The sequence below is a fragment of the Sus scrofa genome, chromosome 13, assembly GCF_000003025.6.
Source record: "Sus scrofa isolate TJ Tabasco breed Duroc chromosome 13, Sscrofa11.1, whole genome shotgun sequence".
Classification (NCBI taxonomy): domain Eukaryota; kingdom Metazoa; phylum Chordata; class Mammalia; order Artiodactyla; family Suidae; genus Sus; species Sus scrofa.
This window is the reverse complement of record NC_010455.5, coordinates 56,917,622-56,941,889: the sequence shown is the minus strand read 5'-3', so window position 1 is coordinate 56,941,889 and position 24,268 is coordinate 56,917,622. Positions and strand designations below refer to the sequence as shown.

The 24,268-nt window shown below is 36.9% G+C and overlaps 1 protein-coding gene across 25 annotated transcripts in view; it reads right to left on the bottom strand.

The window, feature by feature from the left end:
* The window catches only part of CHL1 (cell adhesion molecule L1 like), a 229,883-nt gene that overhangs the window by 92,302 nt on the left and 113,313 nt on the right, over nucleotides 1–24,268 (bottom strand). The window contains exon 1 of one of the 25 annotated variants that reach the window (XM_021069251.1): nucleotides 8,251–8,265. The exons of the other annotated variants lie outside the window; for them this stretch is intronic. The gene's annotated coding sequence lies outside the window, so the exon portion shown is untranslated. Of the gene's footprint in view, nucleotides 1–8,250; nucleotides 8,266–24,268 lie in introns of those variants that run through there. 25 annotated transcript variants of the gene reach the window in all.

The following is a 24,268-nucleotide window of genomic DNA, read 5'->3' as shown; positions in this document are numbered from 1 at the left end:
TAGGATAGAGCCTCTAGAAATAATATCCTGATTCAAAGATATAAGTAACTCATAAGGCTTCTACACGAGTAACAAAATTGCAATGACCTAAAAATATAAAAGACTATTCACTGAAGTATTTAGTGGTAAAATTGTGTTAATTGATTTTAAATACTCTAAAGATGTTTTTTTCAAAGTGTGGGGGGATATAATAGATTGATAACAATAAATCTTCAATTTTCTTGTATCCACATGTTTTGCATATTATTTCCTCACTTTTTTTTCTCTCTCTCTCTTTCTCTCTTTTTCTTTTGCTGCACCTGCAGCATGTGAAAATTCCTGGTCCAGGGATCAACCTGTGTCACAGTAATGATACCACCGGCTCCTTAACCTGCTGTACCACAAGAGAACTCCTATTTCCTTACTTCTTAAATCTGGGCAGTCTTTGACCAATAGAATTAGCTCTGAGCTTTCCTCAAGAAATCCTGCCTTCCTTAATTCTCTTTTTGGAACTCTGCACAGTCTAGACCGTGCTAGCCTGTTGGAAGATGAGAGACCTCACCCCATTACCCCCTGTAATCCTAGTCAACAGCCAGCCAGCCACCTATTGAAAGGGCAGCCATCCTAGACAATCCAGTCCCCGATGACTAGCCAGGTGAACATAGATGCCAGAGCCAGCCTGATCAGTAACAGTCCAGCCTGCCTTAGATCAGCAAAATTGCCTTCCAGGATTCAGGACACACTACCTGAAAATATGACATCTTGGCATGCTAAATATTTTAAGCTGAAGGAATATCAGAAATGGGAAGTGCCTGAATGACTCTTTGATCTTCCCCTTGAAGCCAATTCATAAAATCCTCATGCGAGAGTTGCCCTCCCTATATATAGAAGAAAAGGAACACCCTTATCTACAAACATGCTGTAAAGAATCTAAAAAGGACTTGCCAACTTTGTTGCAGTTTACTACACTAAGACCCCTTTGTTTTCTATGACATTATCCCACAGCTTTGTGCTCTTCCTCAAACCTAGCATGAAAAAGCTCAGGTGTAAGCATTTCTTTAGGTCTTCACTTCCTTTCCAGGGCTCCCATATCACATTAAACTTATGTTACCTAAAGTTGCATGTTTTCTGCTATTAATCTGTCTTTTGTTACAGAGTCCCAGCTGATAACCTAGTAGAAGGAAAAAAATAAATATTGCCTCCTCTAAACACCCAAAGAAACAGTAGGCTTAAGAACAATAATAAATGGATATTATTGTATGTATGGAATAAAATAATTGACACAATATTGATCATTGTTGAGGCTGTACAATAGATATATATATATGGAAGCTCTTTACACTATTTTATTTGTGGGTATATTTTAATATTTCCATAATAAAAACACTTACTGTTTACTCTGTCTGTGGAAATCAGAGATTAGTCTAAAACATTCCGACAGCAGAAAGGAGATTCCTTTCAGCAAAAGGTGGACAAAATCATGAGAACATCCACTGGCACACTTCTATAGCAAAAACAAAATAATAGGCAAAGAGTAGGCCTTTGTGGCTACATGCTATCCAGACCTCTTCTGGTGAACTAGATTCAGAAAATTTGGGGTATCTTTGAACATAAGTATATCTACCAAAGGGGACAAGTAGGGAAGGGGAGGGATGGACTCAGTGTTTGGAACTAACATATGCACACAATGGTACATGGAATGACCAGCTTACAAGGACCTGATGTATAGCACAGGGAATTCTACCCAAGGTTCTATGATAATCTGTGTGGGAAAAGAATCTGAAAGAGAATGATGTGTGAACATGTATAGCTGAGTCACTTTGCTGTATAGCAGAAATTATTTCAACATTGTAAATCAACTATACTTTAAGAATTTTGGCAGGCCTTTTTTAGGGCCATGCCACTGGCACATATAGAAGTTTCCAGGCTAGGGATCGAATCAGAGCCGTAACTGTCAGCCTACACCACAGCCAGAGCAACACTGGATCTAAGCCATGTCTGCAACTTACATCATAGCTCACAGCAATGCTGGATTCTCAATCAAATAAGCAAGGCCAGAGGTCAAACCTGTGTCCTCGTGGATACTAGTTGGGTTTGCTACAGTGGAGCCGCAATGCTAACTCCAATGTTTTAAATGTAAAAATGTATATGATGTAACACAGGGTTTGTTCTTACTGCTTTATGGATTTGGAATGTCATGTTCCAACTGAAAAAAATATAAACCCAATTTCTAGTAATTATTTAAATGTGGGTAGCTGTTAGTATCTATTTGATGTCTTTTGAGATTTCTTCCAAGCTCTGAATCTTTTTTTTTTTTTTTTTTTTTTTTGACATACCTGTGGAATATGAAGGTCACAGGCCAGGGATTAAACCCATGCTTCCGCAGCAAGCTTAGCCACTGCAGTCGGATTCTTAACTTACTGTGCCACAGTAGGAACTCCATGCTCTGAGTCTTAACTGACTTATTTTGCATTGTTTCTATAGAGGTCTGTTTTAAACTCCATTAATGAAGTATAAGAAAGGCAAAAAGGAATAAAATGAGTAAAGACTGCCTTATCACTTTGTTATCTTTCTAAATCGAAGAGAAACACAGTCTTTTCAAATTAAAGGTCTAGGGTTATTAATATATTTGGAAGAATAATTGTTCCCTAATGACCAAATTTTTTAAACATTAAGAGTAATAATACCATGTTTACTAAAAATCTTTGAGACTGTGGTTCCCTAATGGTCCTGTTTTTTTTTTTTTTCTTTGAAGGCAGTAGTGTAACACAAATTCATATACCTAAATTTCAAAATAAAGACATTTCTTCTACTTAATTCTAAAAGGAATAGAATTTGACCAGTGAGGTAAATGGATCAAAAAGCAGCTTAGAAAGGTAGACAGTTGGGGATAGGAAAATTTTACTTTGGTGCTATTTTTCACCTCCTTGGCATTTTTTGTCAATAATTATATACCAACATGCCCAGGTCAAATTTCTAAAGAGAAAATATAGCATAGTAAGAAATTTCTGCTGCAGCAGCTCCACAAAGCAGGCATGTCAGTGGCAGTCCATCTGCCATTTCTAAACAAGGCATAGAAGGTAAACAGCCCCCAGAAGTGCTGTGTTGACATTTCTCTTCACTAAGAAACAACATTGAATTGTTTCAGCCACCACAATTTCTTGAGATTGGAATTAACTCCGTGAGTGCTAAATTATAAACAACATTTTTCTACCCAGGAAGCTTGAAATAGATCAGCAACTTTTATTATCGTCAGCAGGAAGGGATATATTATGACACTGGCGTCCAAATTATGGTTTTAAAAATAACTCAGCAGATCTGCATAATAGTCTGGGATAGTGCTTATAACAGAACATTATTTAAATTTTATTTTCTTTCCACACAATAAGGGCTTAAGAATCACTGAGCTGCAACAAGCAAGTGTCTTCTATAAGGCCACTGACATTTTCATGATGGGGTGGATGTGACCCTTATTTCCCTTTGACCTCAGGAGTCCCTTTATGCAAATCCTTTTTATGTGATTGTCAAGCTAGGGTAAACGAGTCCCCTGATTCAGGAATTAGGTCTTACAGGGAGGAAGTCTAGCATATTTCCATAAGCCTGAAGTGTGATCTGAATCACTCACCACCTTGACACTGGGAAAGGATAAGCACAAAGAAAATGAAAGGGCTTTTTTGTTCACTCCCATGCTTTGCTAATACCATAAATCAATTTACAAGTGTCATAAACACAGTAATCCTGAAATAACTGTTAATGGCTTTTCACTCTGAAGACAAAGGAAATATTGTACATTATGGCCATATCCATTCAAACTCTGTTTCATGTCACTGAAGTGACAAGACAAAAGAATTGCTTGGAGTAGTAATTCATCCTCCCCGCAGAAGACCAAAGCAATGTAGATTTTTATTACCATAAAATTGATTTTATTGGAAAAAATGTCCACTTTAATTAATAATTATGTTGAATAAACTAATATCATTAATAATACCACTTGTTCAATTAAATAGCAAAATACTGTGCTTGAGCTCTTACAGGACTATAACTGAATCTAACATTTTTTTCTTTGTTTTCCCCTTTATTTACCTATAGATCCAAAATTCTTACCAGGCAATGTTCTGAAAATGGTATCTAATTTAAATTCTTTCGCAATTAAGAAAAAGTAAGAAAACGACCAAATTTCAAGATCACTTGACTACAGGGATAGAAGAAATTGATCTTACACCCCTGTATGTAAACTATGTCCTGAGTCATTTCTTTAAAACTCAGTGGTGATCATCTAGTGAATTTTTTTAAAATTAAGCAATAGCACATGTGTACTAAAATAACCCAAATTTAGGTGTACCGCTCAGTGAATAAATTTGTATAATCACTTCTCAAACCTTTTATGGAGTTTTAGTGACACAAAGTGTTCCATTAGCTTCATTCCCAGAGGATTCCAGATGGCTAGTTCACAAGAAAGCAAAACCAGTCTGTGTTCCTCTTGTCTATTGGATTCAAATCAGGGTGGCAGCTGAATTATGTGGGGGTAGCGGTGGTAGTGGATGTGGTTTTCACAAGGACTGGGGAGTGCTATTAGCATTTACTGTGCAGGAGCCATGGATCCTAAATGACCTGCAGTGTTCCACAAAGTCCTGCCCAGTGAAGAACATCCCTAGCTGAAAAGCCTCTCCCTCTACCCCCAGCTATACTGGTGTTCACTGTGCTTGGTGAAAAGAAGGTTGTGTGGTCAATAGACTAGGGCTATGCTATTGGCACTACCATATGCATCTTTGAAACTTTTCAGTGTGCATTAGTATATAAAGGCTGAAAACTTTATTTTGCTTGATCAATATTTTGCAAACTTATTTGACTAAGAAAATTGAGTGTGTGTGTAATTTTCATCAAAATGCACACATTGCAGAAACTGCTTAATGAACCGTCATCAGAAATAATAACTATTAACAATGAGATCAATAATAATAGCTATCAGACTTTAAACTTTATTGAGCCATTTTTACATGTCATAATTCCTTCTACATATAAACAACTCACTTAAATCTCTTACTTTCATGATATAGGTATTATAATAGCACAACAATGACATCTACTTTCTATGTAAGGAAACTGAAATACAGAACCCCCAAATCCTTACAACTGAAATGTTTTGTTGAAGTTAAAATGAATGGAAACTGTTTCTATAACCACTGTTCTTAACAAGTATCCTTACAACCATTTGGAAATAATAATAGTCAAGATTTCAAGACACTTATTGACCATAAGAATAAAACTAGGAGTTCCTGTCGTGGCGCAGTGGTTAACGAATCCGACTAGGAACCATGAGGTTGCGGGTTCGGTCCCTGCCCTTGCTCAGTGGGTTAACGATCCGGCGTTGCCATGAGCTGTGGTGTAGGTTGCAGACGCGGCTCGGATCCCGCGTTGCTGTGGCTCTGGCGTAGGCCAGTGGCTACAGCTCCGATTCAACCCCTAGCCTGGGAACCTCCATATGCCGCGGGAGCGGCCCAAGAAATAGCAACAACAACAACAACAAAGACAAAAAGACAAAAAAAAAAAAAAAAAAAAAAAAAAAAAAAAAAGAATAAAACTAGAATAAAATATATCAGCTTAATCAAATAAGAAATATATGGAGCTACTAAAGCAAGTTTTTTACTGCATAATTCCATCAGGTCTTGACCAATGTTTCCTAGAAAAACTGGCTAAAATACATCAACAGAGCATTTTCTTCAGAGAAAAATAATTATGTGCAACGAGATAACCTAGGATTTTATATCATTCAAAAGTCATCTCAAAGTTTCTGCTGGAGTGCAGTGGGTTAAGGATCTGGTAGCTGTGACTCAGATTCGATGCCTGGCCTGGGAACTTCCATATATTAGGGATGTGACCAAAACAAAACAAAAAAATACAATCTGAAACAAGAAGGCTCTATCACTTCTAACATGAGTGGAAGCATCTGTGGATTATATAATAATCACAATAACAAACAATAACCAAACAGCCAACTTTCTAAAAATATCGGAATTGCAATGTACGGGAGAAGGAAGTTAGGAGATTTCTGAACTATAACCAAAGATCAACTCAGCATATAAGTTCTTCAATTAAAGAAAGTATCTTCTTAACACCTCTTCCTTTCTTCTTTCTTTCTTTTTTTTTTTTTTTTTTTTTTTTTTTTTTTTTTTTTTTTTTTTGTCTTTTTGCCATTTCTAGGGCCGCTCCCGTGACATATGGAGGTTCCCAGGCTAGGGGTCAAATCGGAGGTGTAGCCCCCGGCCTATGGCCTATGCCAGAGCCACAGCAAAGCGGGATCTGAGCCACCTCTGCAACCTACACCACAGCTCACGGAAATGGGGGATCCTTAACCCACTGAGCAAGACGGGGGATGGAACCTACAACCTCATGGTTCCTAGTCAGATTTGTCAACCACTGAGCCACGACAGGAACTCCAACCTCTTCTTTTTTCTATCTCACTACCATTCCCCACTTCACAATACCTAAAATTACAGAACATAGTGAACAGCTTTTAACAAATAAACTATTAATATCCAGCTGTCTATCAGATCAGAGTTCAAGTTTCAGAGTTTTTATCTTTCTCTACTTTCCTATTATTAAATAAGATCCCCTCTATTCATTTCCTCTTTATTTATTCCTTACATATTTCAACTTTGCTAGTATTAACAAAGATATTTTCAAAAAGGAAATGGGTTATTTCCAGGTAAGTTAAAAGCCCTTTTCCATTTAAGACCAATGACATAAACACAAGTGAAAATACATTTCAGTGAGCCTGGAAATAAAAATAAAAATCAACCAGAAGCAAGAATTCTGTAATTTTTTGAAGGATAATAAACATAATATTTGATGACAATTAATTATTCCATTTTTTAAAAAAAGAAAACAGGTAAGAAAAATATACCTAAGTTTTACATGATTTTACTAAGTTTTTCACTTTTATGTATTAATAAAATTCCTTTCATGAGGACGCTTCACTTACAAAATTAAAATAAGGGCACCTGTTTCATCCATATGTGTAATAAGAGATTGTATGTTCCTTGAGGCAGCCACCAGATCCTATGTATCCTTATTGTGCCTGTCTAAAATGTAGATGCCACTCAATAAACTTTTCTAAATAAATGAATGAATGCATTTCATAGTATGTCCGCCAAAGAATATATTCTGCATAAATGTAGAATTTTGGTAAAACTAAATATACTTTTCCCTCATTCATCCAAAGACAACTCAGAAATTAAATTTTCTGCATTACTGAGTAAAGTAAATTTGGATTTGGATATGTAAAACATTGTTCTATACATTGCCAGGCTTTCTCCAATAATAACAGCTAACAGAAATACAACTTTCAATGAATATCATTAATTTTATCAGTATCTACTTGAGGCCAACCATATTTACAGCTTTTAGTGGTTCTGACATGGCCAACAGAAGCAAAGTATTATATTTTCTAAAATGTACTTTAGAACACTGCAACATAAACTGTGTGATAGTTCTGTAGATATGATGGAATTTTAATCCATTCCATAGTATATTCAGGTAATATTTGAGAGGTTTTAATCAAAACTCTTCTAAACCTCTATTCAAATGGAGAAGAACTGACTACGACAAGAACTTGTTATCTTTATTTTTAAAAACACCAGATGGCTTGTTAACCACCATAGCGGATGTTAGAAAAATGTTCCATAATAAAACAAGTGGTGTTCAAGATACAGATGGGTGTGCTAGGAATGTGTGTTTGGGCATAAGCACCTTTGCATAAATAGAGTATAAAAATAAAGCAGGCCTACATCCTACAGAATTTTTAATTGTAAGCCAGGTTAAGAATTCTACTCATTCTTACAGTGAGTCTTTTCCAGACTCCCACTGGAAAGGTACCTGAATCCAGTAGCTAGAACATCAACTCAATGGCCTCTAGGGAAGCTGTCTTGCATAGTTCTGTTACAAGTTCTCAAACATTTAACGGCTAGAACTCCACTAAGCTGACAGAACAGGGGTGTAACTGATTTCAGTATGCACACGTGTGTACATCTGATGGTTGAAAAATATTTCTTCACCTGGGTAACTTCAGCCTAAGACTATCCTTGTCCCATAGCACCTAATAGCCAGGTTATAAGAGAGGAGAACAGAAATCCTCATCTTCCTTTAAGTCTTGGAAACTACCAGTATCTACAAAAAGAACATTTCTGATGCAAACATCAAGAAATTATTCTATGCTATAAACTTTCTGTACAGTGTGTCAAAAAAGATACACATAACTCTGAAGTTATGTACCAGTAACCTTAAGCTTAGTTCATTCCAAAGGCTTTAAAAAATAAATTCCAATAAGTCGTAATTATGATGGTCTCATTTTTCACTAATCCTCAAAAGTTACTTAAGACTCATGGTGATTAGGATAGCCGCCACTATTATCAACCACCTAGTGACTATTGGGTCACAACCAGGTGTTCCGGGGGGACAAAGCTGGATGATGAAGATAATTGGTCCATGATTGAGGTTATCTTTCTTCTGATTTCTATATATACTGTTTCACAAGGATCTTTAATTTTTTCACCTTTTCTGTTTTGTTCCCCCCATTTCTTTGTCCATTTTCTAAGGCAAAAGCATCCAAGGCAATTTATTGGTTAAAAAATGCTAGAGGCTATAGAGTCATAGTAAAACTTTTGACTTACTTTCTCTTCAAATTTATAGTTCTTAAAACTCTCCTGTCAATTCAAAATTGTTAGTTGGAACATATTGAAGAAAATCAACTATCATCAATGCAATCTGGGGCATACTAAGGGAATAATGTTTATGCACTATCACAGCCTAGAGGATGTGAAAGTGGGATTTCTTTATTCTAATTCATAAAGAGGTATAAGTATTTTTTTTACAAATAGTCTAACAGATGTTTGCCTAGCTACATTAGGAATCTTAAGCTTATCACTAAAAAAGTCCTAAAATGCAATGCTATTCTATTCAAGTCATAAAAAGTATGATTTCTAGGTACCTAAGGGAAATTTATAAATAGCTTATAATTTCCTTGGGCTCATCATCACTCTGAGGACGGCATTAGAGCTGACAAAGTTGAATGATCATCCTTTGTACTTTCATGAGAAAAATTAATGCAGAATCCTGGGCTAGTGATCTAGATCTCTAAATACTTTATGTCTTGTACATAAGAACAAGAAAACAGTATCAGCTTATATGTCATTCTGAACTGATTATCTTGTTATATTTGTACAATAACCAGTTAGATACAATTTTCTTAGGTAGAGTTATACAGCTTAGTCAAACACATACATTAACAATATGAAATAATTTTATGCCTTTTGATTCTAATACTTTAATTATACTCAGTTGGTATTATTGAATACCATTTAAATTTCTTTTTTACCTATTTGATAATAAAATATAACCCTGTGAAATTCTAAAATAATTAAATGTATTAATATAAATTGTTAAAGAAACAGAGATTAATAATTATAATAATTAGACTAAAGATTACACATCTCCCTTCTCCATCCCCAGACAACACTTAAGCTATGAATGCTCCTAGACTTTTCTATTGAAAATTATATACTGTATTATATAGTGAATATTATATACCTATTGTGACATAAATCCTATCACATACCTATGATATTAAGTGATAAAAGCAAGTTGTGAACAAATAAGAATAAAATATCCTTGCTCACCACCCAGTTCCACTAGGATTAAGTCATAACCCACTGCAGTTGCCCACACACTGTGCAACTGAGAGGAATTCAGGATGAAAAACAGAAGAGGCACTCTGTGCTTTGGCTATACAGGCCCTTGGATAATTAGATGTACATCTCAGGAAGCTTTAATAACCCTTAATTTTTTAATGTTCACCCAAATAGAAAAGCACTAAAATCATTAACTTGAGAGATACCTGTTCTTTGTGACTAGCATTAATCTTTTACAAGGATGTATGTATGCTTGACTGCATTTAATTCCTGGCCCCCCAAAATTTATATATATAAATTGGCTTCTTCCCCACATCTTCAGGGCAGTTTCCTCAAAGCTATGTCACTGGCTGCCTCCCAGACTATTGTTCTCCATAAGGTAACAAAACTTCAATTCCCAACTCATATTGTGTGTCTTTCAGTCAACAAAGTTATGGAGTGATACTTATTGAAGTAACAACTAAGGACCATAGGGTTCTTCCTGGGAAAGTCATTTTTCCCAATTTCAGTTTACAAAAAGAATGATTCAAAGAAAAACTGTGGAAAATTTCAAACTTCTTTGGCTATAAATTATAAGTAGGACACAGGTCACTGTCAGAATTATGTTTTTAAATTTGACATCTCCAACACTAATTCATTCAGTGGATATTTTAAATACAAAGAACATTAACTCTACTACAGAAAGTTTTCTTTTCCATTGTATTTTGTGACTCCAAAGCCAATATGATACGCATTGAAACATCCTGAGTCACTCTCGAAAGACAGTGACAAAGGTGTTATATAAATATTTTGATGAAATGATGTGAAAAAGTGATTTTTAGTCATGATATCTTTTCTGTTATAGAGCTCTTTCCCTTGAATGAGAGAACTCAAATTGTCATTCTTTTCTACTAACATGCCATTAGCCTTGATGAAGGATAGTCTTCTTTCTGTGTTCACAAATGTTGTGGTTTGTCAGGCAATCTGAATTCAACATTTACAACAGAGTCAAAAAGGAAGTCAGGTATAACTACAGTGTAATTTATTAGAGAGTAATTGATAAACAAAGCTACCATCCAGCCACCCAAAGAGTGACTTCATTGTGCAGGAGGTGCCCCAGGTGGGGAGGAAATTTCCATGTAGTAATCACACAATAATGGTAACTACTATATGGCAATGATGCATCCTTTAGAAGTGGTGATTTTCACAGCTTGAATTCTGCATTTTCCTCCTTCCACTTTCATCCAGATAATGCTGAGTCTCTGCCAAGAGCTATATAATTGCAAAGGAATTCCTTCTCTGAGCAACCAAAAATCACCTCCATTATGTGCTGAATCACTCAACAGAGAATAATGGTCCTCAAGAGATAATTGCTGACTCTAACAAGTCACTTTTATTTGTTTCCTGGGTTGGAGGTTGCAGCTAGCAGGCTGGCCATCAATTTTCTTAGCAGCAACAACAGTGTCCTTCTACAGTCTGCTGATTTGGGGGGGGGGTTGTTTTTTGTTTGTTTGTTTTGTTTTTTGGTGGGGGATTGGTATAGCTGGAATAATCTAGTTTCTCCACAGAAGTATCACCTGTCATCTCATCTGAAGCACTGGGTGATACAAGATTGTTATATGGTGACACAAAGTGATACAAGGCAGTAGATTAAGCGGCTGTGCATATTCGTGCATATGGAAAAAGCTGTGGACACTCAGCCATCCCCTATTGCAAACCCTCTAGGGAGATGATGGGTCGTTTCTATTATTGCTCTTGTTCCTCAGTACTCCCTATCTGGCTTGTATTATCTGGATAAAGATCAAAGTTAATGATCTTTAGAAAGCAAAACCTTAAATTACACCTCACTCTTAGGAAACAGGTAACAGCCTTCCTTGCTACCAGGTTTAGAAGGTTTTGGATCCTACACACACCTCCCACTGCTCACTCTCTTATTCACAACTTCCCAAATACTCCCAACTATCTCCTGCCACAAGCACCTCCCTCAACCTGGAGCACCCTTCCCTTCCATCTCCTTTTGTAAAGACAACTCCTTATCTTTCAGTTTGAGGCAGGAGAAAGACGGGCTCTAGGATAGACATTGACAACTGGCCTCTTGTTTATACTTCCTGAGGCAGGAGATGGGGGCTCTGAGATAAACATTTACAACCATCCACTTGTCTATACTTGAAGACAGAAATAACAACAGGCACAAGGCAAATAATTGGTACTTGTCTTCCCTGAACTTGTTAAACAGTGGTAATGACAGGATCAAAAGAGGTGCTAAGCCCTGCTTGGATAAAAGAATATGTGGTCACATACTTCCCATCCTCAGGATCAGGGAGACCCCCAACTACACATGTGCAGAGAAACCCCTCTAGATCAGAAAGGGAGAGGATGCCAGGCTCTGAGTCCTGATTACTATCTGCAAACCCTTTGCTCTCAAATCCATCTTAGCCAAAAGATGCACACGAAGATTGGGGAGGGCCCTGGGTCTGGTCAAGTGCGAAAAATAAAACAACATAACCGGCCAAAAGATAACAAATACCTGGAAGAACTGTCCTATATAAGAGATTTAAATCACCTCTCTGGTGGACTTCTCATTCAGGACAAAGTCTGTACCGGCACTCCTCCTTTGGGTGTGTATTACTGCTTTGCTTCAGCCTTAGATAAACAGACTATCTCTCTATGTGCTCTCCCACATATTGTACAGTGTTTCTAACAATAAACATTGTATCTGCTTTTATAATCTTTGCCTCCTTGAAGCATTCTTGCTTTCAACAGGGGACAACAATCAGGGCAATTCTGTTTTTAGCCTCTAGTTGGTTTAGTGGCTAGGATTCCTGGTCTTCACCCAGGCTGCCCAGGTTCAATTCTTGAGCAGAGAATTAAATTTTTGCTTCAAGCCATCATTCAACTGCTGTCTCTGAAATCAAGTTCTCAACCCAGCTTTATTTACTTACAAAGCCTTCCTATATCACAGGCTTTAGTGACATTGTTATTTTTCCTCTAGAAGCCAGACTTTTCCCATCAGAACAGATATACAAATCAGGGAATAGACATCTATTAGCATGAGAGTTGATAGTATGTCTCTGTCTCACTAGACCATAAACTTATTACAGCAAGAACAATTCAGTCCTTGCCACTGTATGGGCTTAACCCTTCACAACTTGAAAGTAAACTAAAACTTGTCACTGAGATTCACTCCTTCTTCCCTAGCAATTCTGCTTCAGATCACACTCCTGCCTGGCTATAAGTTATCTACCTCTGAAAGATGCAAACCTCAAAATTCCTCAAACTCAGCAAATGCAGAGGTACATTTATTTTCCCCTTATGGCAATTTCCACCTCAGCAGCATTACCATCACCCCCAATGCCCACCATGATTAAAGCTAAAAGCTTGAGTTTCCCTCAACAAATCTTACTAGTTTTAGTTTCTTTCAATTGATCTATGATTGTCTCTCTAGATTCTTCATTGCTGTTCTATTACAGCAGGTTTCTAGCAACTTCCTCTAACCCCATATTCTCTAAGCTTCCATTATTTTTCTTCCAATTCTTGATCAATTTATCTTTCTAAAACCCAGTAACTATCTTGTCATTCCTGCACTGACATCTTCACAGTAGAGGTGGTTAAACACTTTGTATTAAATGGGGTCAGGAGCTGCAACCTGGATGGAAGGATAAGTTGAGTGGGAGTGGAGTTTTCATACCATATTTCCAAGTAAGCTCACTAAATCATAGGCTTCTGTGTTATTGAGGGTGTTTGCAGAGGCACACCAATGTAAACTATAGATGGGGACTAATGACTGCCTTGAAGCCATCCACTGTTGCTGATGTGGTTTCATTGCCTTCTCCATCAGGTTAGTACAATGTGCAAAGCTCCAAGCCTATGTGAGTTAACATAGTTATGTGCTAAGAGAATGTGTTTTCAGTAAAACCATTCTAATTATCTGTTGGACTAGATTGTCATTTATAAAATCAAGATATTATGTCCTCTGAATATGCTATGAGCATTCAATGATGCAACATTTGTACCTCATGTTGTACCTAGAACACAGTAAGTTCTCAAAAATTGGCAGCAAAGTTAGTTATTTCTATTATAATTTATTCTTTTTGGCATCATTTTTCATCTGACCCTGATTTACTTATTCATCATTTTCTCCCACCAACACCCAAGAGGGAACCATTGGTAAGTACTTATAGCTCTTTGTGTTATGTCCCCTTAGGCTTTGCCTATTTCACTCCCTCCCTCTGAAAAACCTTTTATCTTCCTGCTTTACCTGGTAACTGCTTACTCATTCCTCAAGATTTAACTTGTATATTGATTTTGCACTTCTGGAGACCAAGTTTTATGCTCTCCTGAAAGCTAACCAATAGACTTTTAAAGCAGCCTTATCATAACATGATTTTCAACAACTCCAATTTTTGTTGGGTGTTAACACCTAAGATCTAGTCTTTAAACTTACAAGTATACAGTACAGAATTATTAAACTATAATCACCATGCTTTCCATTATATCCCCAGAGCTTACTGGCCCTAAAATTGGAAGTTTGTACCCTTGACCAATATCTCCCCATTGCACCCACACCTCAGCCCCCTTCTATTCTTGATTCCTGTGAGGTTGGCTTTTTTACGTTCTCCAGTTAAGTGAGAATGTACACATCTAAGTAATAACAGTATTTGTCCTTGACTTGTTTTACTTAGTATATTGTTTCAATGTGTTTTTTATTTACCTGGCTATGTTTTCCCCAAAACTGAAATCTTATGGGCACTAGGAATTCTGTCTTATTTATCCTCCTATAGTGTCTGGCACATGAGAAATCATTCAATAAATGTCAGCAGATTGAGTAAACTTCAAATGTATACTAATTACATTACCACTAAGACTTCACCCTTCTCATAGTATTTAACCATGTTAAAGCACTTCATCATTGCACTGTTTATTCTACTTTATAAAATATTACCATCTACTTATTATAGGCTTCAAGTCCCCTTCAAGGAGATTAAACCTAAAAGCCTCTGGCCAGGTCTCATTGTAATGCCCCTTCCCCTACCTTGATCACCCTGGTCGGTTCAATCGCTGCTAGAGAAGGAATGTCACCCATTCCTCACCCTGCCACCATATAACCTGTTCCCTGTGCAAATAAAGTATCTTGTCCAAGACCAACCAGACAAATTTGGGTCTCAGGTCACACCGTGGGGTATAAAGACTATTTCGGAGTGAGTTGGGACCTCTTTTTTCACCAGCACATACGTGAGTCCTCTCTGAAAATGTACTTTTGCTTTAATAAATTTGTAAATGTTCACTGTTCCAACGCTTTGTTAGGGTGAGACAACGACTGAGGAAACTGTGATCGTATCATACTGAGAAACTTTTTCTGTGCCATGCACCATGTTTAGGGTTTTAGATTCATTCTCTGCAGTGTTAGTTTTGTGGTCCTGTCCTTAGACTGTAAAAATGTTTGAGAGCAGAGACTGTTTTACTAATATCTCCTCATATCACCAAGAAAAAAATTAGGAAAAATATAGTTAATCAGCAGGTCTGCCATTCATTATCTTCCTTTATCAAGGGATCACCTCTCAAAAATAAGTAAGGGGACCCAATCAAATGTCCAGCTAAACATCATAAAGACAGACTTCCTGGCAAGTAAGTTCATGGCACTGACTAGTGAGAAAGTCCTAGAGGAATACTGTTTACCATTGCCTGTGGTAAACAACCTGGAATCTAAGGTTAATGAGGCATAGTCTATCAAAAAAAAACTATGTTATTATCTGGACATAAAATGGATATTTTTTTTGGCCACATTTGTGTCATGTGGAAGTTCCCAGGCAGGATCACACCTGCACCACAGCAGTGACCTGAGCCACAGCAGTGACAATATCAGATCTTTAAGCCACTGAGCCATCAGGGAACTCATAAAATAGAGATTTTTATGACCCAAATACTGCTTTGTACAAGTAATGAGAATAGTTAATATCACTTAGAGACCTCCTACATGAAACTTGAGGCTCATGTATGCCCTCAGGCAGCAAGAAAGGACTTGGAAACTTCCCTGGAGGTCAAGCACATCTCCCTCAGGTAATCACAAGGTGCAGGAAGAAGCCTGTGACCTCCAGAGGCCCAGTTTTACATACAGCTGCACCTGTGCCTTGTGATTGCCTGCATCCTTAAAATTATTAGTGAAAACAAAGCATAAACCTTGAAAATTTCATGCTAAGTGAAAACAGACAAAAAAGGCCATTATATTGTATGAGTGCTGAATAATTCCACTTACATGAAATGTCAGAATATTTAAATCCATATAGAAAGAAATAAGATGAATAGTTGCCAGGAACTTGGAAGGGGGGTGGGGGACGAGGGGTAATTGCTAATAAGTACAAAGCTTCTTTTTGTGGAGATGAAAATATTCTGGAATTAATGTTGATGGATGCAGAACTCTGTGAATGTATTGAAAACCACTAAATTTTACACTTGAAAGAGTAAATTCCTTGGTATATAAAAGTCCGCCTCAAAACTGTTGTTTTTTTTTTTAAATTAACAAATATATACAAATGTTAGAGAAAATTATTAGTCAAGCTATATCTTGTGTCAGATCATTCGACTCTCTGTATTATCTCACCTTCCAATATATACTTCTTAAACAAAGAATGTCTATTTAACATAATGGGCTGAAATTCTGACATTTCAATGGATATATCCAATCAATATTCATATGCTGATAGACTGTTCCTGATAGTCGGAGTTATAACCACTGAACAGCAAAGTTTGGAGGTATACACTCAGTAGCAACAAGTCTATGCAGGAGCCTATTAACATAATCCCTGTGATTATCAAGTGGGCCATCTAATACACTCTACCGCTGGAACTTAGAGCCATACCCGACCTATAGAGTCAGGTTGTATTCTGGAGTCTAATACAGCTCTGTAATCACTACCCGACTGAGATGGTCCAGATAATATTTCCTGCATCAGAGTAAAGAATTCACAATATTAAAATCAATTTGGTTTCCTGTTGTTAACCAAGGGTCTGTTTCTTCAGTCCCATGGAGAGAAGGTAAGAACAGAGCTTTCTTTGAAGCTAACAAAAGCTTAAGGTCAGATGGTCTCCATGGGATACAAAGCAAACCCAGGGAGAAGTAACAGCCAAATGATATTTGAAGTGTTCTATCAGAACAAGAACTGCTCGAATGCATGCCATTCAGCAATGACAGGATGTAGCTTTGTTCTTCCTTCACAGTGTCTGAAACATTGTAGGATTATGAAATATAGAGTGTTCTCTCTTCCACCAATTAAAAATAGCGATAGTCAAGAAGTGATATTGTTACACTGGTATATACTGCATTGAAAGGCATTTTACAAATATGAAATCAATGTTATCCACAATTCCCAAAGTACAATATGCGTCCTAATAATGTGAAAATGTTCTACTTGGCAAAAAAGAGCAAATGCAAAGATGATGATGTTTATGACAACAACAACAATAATATTACTTTAATCACTTTAATTTTCTTACCACAGATAGCCTTTTTGATCCCTTCTCTTCCCCTTTGTCAAACTCTGGTCCTTTTCTCTCATTACCTTTGTCTATTTCTCTCATATTAATCTCCCTATCCTCTAACCAGGTCTCTGTTCTAGTCCTTTAACTTGGTACCTCTCCCATCTATGCCCTCCTCACTTAACCTCAGGATTGCCCACACCTCTTTCTGTTCTTCCTCAGTGCACATTTTCTCCTTCCCATGCTTCCATCATTCATCCCATCCCCATCTTCACAAGGCACTTTTCTGATGTCATTATAGGTATACATATTTTAACAAACCTAAAAAATTCCTATGTACATTGGTTTAAGTCTGCTCTGATTTAAATCTATATTTCCCCCTTACAGTATTTTTTCTTCATGAGATGATGAGCAGTTTTTATGTGTCTACATCCTCCCTCTTTCTTTAAAAAAATAAATAAATAACTTTCCACCTATTATGTCCCAGGTATTGTAACCAAACAATACCTGTGGGGCTCCCGGGCACGAAAGCCTTTTTTGTGTCCCATATTTCTTATTTTTAGGAAATGGGCCTCATTCAGCCTCCATAACCCTCCCTGAGTTCCAAAGGATTCAGATTCAGAAGGATTCAGGAGTTCCAGATTCAGACAGTTGTTGATCACGGAAGGAAGGAGATGCAAAGAAAAGGAGGAATAGTCAAGCAACAATAGTACAGCCTTGGGGTAGGATCCTGGTTCCCTCACAAGGGATACATAGAATGGCATAGGCATTTTATACACTTAAGAGAAAAGTATCACTTAAGAGAAATGTTTTATTCCTTAAGAGAAAAGTATACACTAAAGAGAAAAGTTTTATTCCTTAAGCTTCTTTTAGAAACGAATACTTTAAAATTGAATAGCTTAGAGTCCTTCTTGTGCTTCTCCCTGGCTTAACTGGAGAACTGTGTTCTCTCTGGCTAAACACAATCACCCACGAGCTAAAGATTAGTCACCCTGGGCACAATTGCCTGTGGGTTAAAGATTATTAACTCATGAAGTTTTTCTGGAACTTTCCTTCCTTGTTCTAATCTCTGATCAATATGTCCTTTTACCAAGTACTGTTATTCTAGGCAATAACCCAGAAGACTGCCACCATGGTTTCCTGATTCCAGCTTCAATGCCTAAGGTTCTCCCCAAGAAAGAAGACTGCGTATTTGCCCTCGACCCAACCAGAATTCCATTTTTCTCCTTTTTACTCTAAAACTCCTGCAATTTTTCCCAAAAGAAGGATACAGTCTTTAAGGCACTAAAAGCTATCATTTTCTCCTACACACAAAATTTGTCTCCACATTTCTGTTTGGCCCTGGTAGACAAAGGCTGAATTTCAGCCACAGTTTGAGCTCAAGGTCTAAGGCAGGGCATCCACAACATTTACCCTCTCCAAGTCACTGTGATGGGTGAATGTGTGGCCCAAGTGTGAACAATGAAAGTGATTCCCTGAGAATTTCCAGAGCCTCTTTTCCTCCTTGGTCATGAATCTATCAAATCATTGGATCAGAAGGACACTGATTCTATACTCATGGAGAGGTCAATTAAAAAAAAAAATTGGAATGGACACTAAGAGAATAGACAGATATAAGAGAGAGGTGAAAGCATTTGAATCCTAGTACCAGCATCTGTATGGCCAGACCCATTTATATTTTCATATATAAAATAATAAATTCCATATTTGTATTAATTAACATTTTGTATTACCTAACATGAGTTCAGTTCTTATCACTTGCAATATATTAAAGTAGAGGTCTGAACTCAGTGATAGGGCAGGTATAGTTTCCAGTTTGGAGAAAAACCAAGCAAGTTTTTACCAATTAAATAATTAAGTACATAATTGGTTGCTAAAATAGAAATTTCAGTGGATATGCAGAGACTCAAGAACTACATTCCAAAGAATATGATAGATACATATCTATCATATGAATATGATAGCATTCACTAAGAAGGGGCCTAACCTCCTCACCCCACCCATGACATAAAAGTTGGAGAAACGGATGGAAATTAGAGTATTTCTTTGGCAAGAGCCTGTGCTGTGATTGCGAGTGCCACCCTTCCTCCCCCTGGTAAGAGGCATGCTATGGCTCCATCTTCTCAAATCAAGTAAGCAGATGACTATGCAAATCTACTTTACAGTCACTGCTTAACACATAAGCCTGGGATCAGTAGAGCACATCTCTTCACTAGATAAGCAGTCTGCCATTCCTTAAATAGCAAAGAGTTAGCAGTAAAGGAAGTACAAGAGAAAAGCCACAGACAGTCATTGCCTTGCTTTATCAGCCTTTTTCATGTGCTTAGAAATTGCCTAGAATAACAGTACTTGGTAAAAAGGACATATTGATCAGAGATTAGAGCAAGCAAGGAAAGTTCCAGAAAAACTTCATGTGTTAATAATCTTTAACAGATTATTGTGCTTAGGGTGCCTAATCTTTAGCTTATGGGTGATTTCTAAGCACATGAAAAAGGCTGATAAAGCAAAGAAATGACTGACTGTGGCTTTTCTTTAATTTAATTGACATTATAATATTTCCAAATCAAATTACATATCCAGAGGCAGAGAACTGATTTCTCATTGTCTTAAAAAAGGGCCAACATTTTCTTTTATGCTTTTATTTAGGGACCCTAGTAGAGATGGAAGATGCAGAACAGGAAAAAAAGGACTGACTTCTGATGGGGAGCTGAATTTGCCAGTCCAAAGCAATCCACTTTGGCATAAGGATTATTTTAGGCTGTTTATTTTTAAGAAACAGCAAATAGGAGAAGTTTTGAAAACTGAAGTTACTCTTTCGTGAGAAATATTTACGGTATTTTTATTTATGATGGAAACCTCCATTTTTAATGGTATCTCCCTCTCTGGACCAGGAAGAGAAGGAAGACTCCAATCTGTAAAACTCTTACTTATGGAGAAGACAATGACTTGAATCATCATACTAGTTTAACTTAGCCTTGCTCATCGTGCTTTTTCCTAACAAACTCCTTTCAGTGGCCTCCTCTCCTATCCCCCAATGCCTTTCTTTTGTCTTTGCTGAAGAAGGTTTTTAAGGGGATAGCTGGTGCTGTTTCAGAGAGTTACTCAGTTTTCCTGCCCACCTCCCATATATACAAGACATACACAAGTTACTGAATTTCTGTTTGTTTTCCTCCTCTTAATCTATTTCATTACAGAGGGTGTCTCAACCAAGAACCTAGAGGGTAAGGAAAAATTATTTTTCCTCACAGGCACTTGCAAAGAACAAAACATCTGATCATTCTGCATCCATGAACTCTTTCTTAACATGACTCGTGTTACTCTTTAACATGCTTTTTGTCATTGTCAGTGGTGTTATTTTTAAGCCTTATACATGTAAGTCCCATTTAATGCTTTTGCTCATTAGTCAAAGGGCAAGTAACGTTTAAGCAGCTGTTTTGGAGGCACTACAAACGCTTGCATTTAAACATTGGATGCTCTGACTTTTCCCTAGCCTTTTTTTCTTTTCTTTTTTTTTTTTTTTTTTTTTTGGTCTTTTTGCTGTTTCTTGGGCCACTCCCACGGCATATGGAGGTTCCCAGGCTAGGGGTCGAATCGGAACCGTAGCTGCCAGCCTATGCCAGAGCCACAGCAAGGCGGGATCCGAGCAGCGTCTGCGACCTACACCACAACTCACGGAAATGTCAGATCAGATTATTAACCCACTGAGCAAGGCCAGAGACTGAACCCACAACCTCATGGTTCCTAGTTGGATTCGTTAACTACTGCGTCACAACAGGAACTCCTCCCTAGCCTTTCTGATATGGTAACTAGATCCTTAGCCTTATTGGCTCTCTCAAGAAATGTGAAGTCCAACTCTCCCTGTAAACCCTGTTGGAATAGGAACTAGAAGGAAAAGTGAGCCTTACAACCAGAAATAATTTGGTGGAATCATTTATAGCTACAACACCTAAGGAAAAATTGTTTAAAAAAAAAAAAAGAATATGCACAGGTCCAAAGTGGAGTCACTTAAGCTAGGCCACACTACCTAACCTAACTACAGCTCCAAACTTACCCAGAAACTGGTCAGTTAGGAATTTTCTGGTCAGAATCACACCAGAAAATTCCATCACAGAGCTCTCTCCATGGCCTGAAGGAAGATGAGGTAATTTGCCACACAGACCCCTCCCATCCCCTATAGGGAAGTGACCTCAGCCTGAAATCTTATTTTTTATGACTCCTTTGTCTTGCCTTTAAACATCTTTCCCTTTTCCATAAACCTAAGGATCTCTCCTTTACTCCATAGATGGAATGCTGCATGATTCATGAATTATTCACTAAAACCAATTAGATCTTCAAAGTTTACTTAGCTAAATTTTGTTTTTCCACTAAAAAGAAAAAAAAAAGGAAGGGAAGAGGGGAAAAGGGTCAAAGCTCCATCTATGTATACATTATCAGTTGAATAAATCTAATTACAATAATGAGTAATCTAAAATATCTTACAACAGCACTATAGTGTCCAGCATACGGTAAGCATTCTATTAAATTGATAACTAGTATTAAGTTAATGACATTAACTCCATGCCAGTTAGGCACATGTTGTCATGCATTTTCACTGTGAGTAGTATCAAAGCTGAATTCTGGTCAGCCTCACTTCTAAAGGTCAAGATGTAGTCCATCCTGGGATGTGGTGAATCAAACAATAATTATGTTAAGTATTATTTTCATCTGGTGTACTGTTACTAATATATTAATTTTATATTTAGAAAAACCTGGCTCCCCCTCCATGGTTCACTGCTGGATTATTTACAATAGCCAAGATATGGAAACAACCCAAGTGTCCATCAATGAATGTACAGATAAGGAAGTATGTATATATACACAATGGAATATTATTCAGCCATAAAAAGAACGAAATCTTGCCTTTCATGACAACACAGATGGACCGCAAGAGCATAAGACTAGATGAAATAATTTAGACAGAGAAAGATAAATACCTTGTCTTCTTTCCTATATGTAGAATCTTAAAAAAAAAAAAATCCTTATAGAAATAAACATGGACAATATGCAAAAAAAAACTAGTAAACTGGGAGTTTTTTGGTTTTAATTTCAATAAATTGAATTTTTTTGCCTTTTTTATAGCCATACCTGTGGAATATGGGAGCTCCTGGGCTAGGGATCAAAACAGAGCTACAGCTGCCAGCCTATGCCACAGCCATGACAACATCAGAGCTGAGCCATATCTGTGACCTATGATGCAGCTTGTAGCAAAGATGGATTCTTAGCCTCCTGGTTTGAAGCCAGAGATCGAACCCACATCCTCATGGATACTCTGTTGGGTTCTTAATCCACTGAGCCACAATGGGAACTCCAATAAATTGAAGTTTTTTTAAAAAAATATTATTTTTAAGGATTTAGTGAATGACTACCTTTCAAAATCCAGTAATAATAACCAAGAATAAAAGAAAAAGAAAATGGAAGGATTTCTCTTAGATGCCAAATACATCATAATGAATCTTGGTATGATTTGGTTTGGGTCATTTTTGTTAGAGTATGAGTCCAAAAAAGGTAACCCTAGGTTTTTCTTCCTAAGCACATGTAGTTAAATATTATTAATGTGGGTAATAAGAGTTCTAATAAATTCCTTTTTGTAGTTAAGTCAGTGATCCCAAAAATCACCTCCGTGATTCTAGTGATTGTTGCTAAGAATCTTGTATAGCCTTTCCCTGTCAAAAGGTTACAAAGCACAACATAACACACACATATGAATATGATGATACCTTCAAGTCAGAGGGCTCAGGATCATCATTTGGAACCTCTGACAGGAGCACAGAGGTGAAAAATGAAGGGGATTAGCCAGTATATCACCAAACATTAAAACATGTCCTGTCTGGAACTTTCCTTAAAAAAGATACATGCATACGTATGTTCACTGCAGCACTATTCACAATAGCCAAGACATGGAAACAATCCAAATATCCATCAACAGATGATTGGATTAGGACAATGTGATATGTATACACAATGGAATCCTACTCAGCCATTAAAAAGAGCAAAATAATGCCATTTGCAGCAACTTGGATGGAACTAGAGACTCTCATACTGAGTGAACTGAGTCAGAAAGAGAAAGGTAAGTACCATATGATATCACTTATAACTGGAATCTAATATACAGCACAAATGAACCTTTCCACAGAAAAGGAAATCATAGACTTGGAGAATAGACTTGTGGCTGCCCGGGGCAGGGGGAGAGGGACGGAGTGGGAGGGATTGGGAGCTTGGGGTTAGTGGATGTAAGCTATTGCTTATGGAATGGATTTACAATGAAATCCTGCTGTGTAGCATTGAGAACTGTCAGATACTTACATCGCAACACAACAACGGGAGGAAAAAGTATGTATACATGTATGTGTAACTTGGTCCCTATGCTGTACAGGGGAAAAAATAAATAAATAAATAAATAAAAGTCACTTCTAGAAGATGGAAAAAAAAAAAGTCCTGTCTGACCATTGATTTCTCAATAACTATTTCACACTTTTTAGTTTTTGTTCTACGTCTGCCTTTTTTTTTTTTTTCTTTAAAGAAAAAAAAAAAAAGCACAGGGAGAAAGATTGAACTAGTTTAGATGCCCAATCTATTTCTTTTCTAGATAATCAAGTTTCCTTTTAGAGCCTCTAACTCAGCATTTCTAAACTTCTATAATGGCTTAGCAGTTCATTATTTAAAGGAAAGACAGTATTTGTTTTATAAACTAAAGTATTGTGCTCTATCTCATATTTATATCCAAACAACAGATCAATAAAAACTTATTGGGTCTTACCATAAGCCCATAAATCAGGTTGATAAAAATCATTAAAAAGCATTGGTACTTTATTTAGGTAAGAACATCAATTTTTTTTTCCTCCAACAAGATTTGCATACTAGAATATGGTGAATCAAACATACTAATTTTGTTGGCTACATTAATTTTCACTGTAGTGCTGTAGACAATGCTTCTAACATAAAATTCTGTATTTAGGAAAGAACTGTTTTTAAAGGATGTACTGAGTGAATAAAAAAGATGACTCTGCATTCATAAGTTAAATAGCAATAAATAAGTATAGAGTAGAGGCAAGTAAAACTTTAATTCAAAATGTGCACATATCACAAAAACCCCTCAGACATTAGGAGTTATT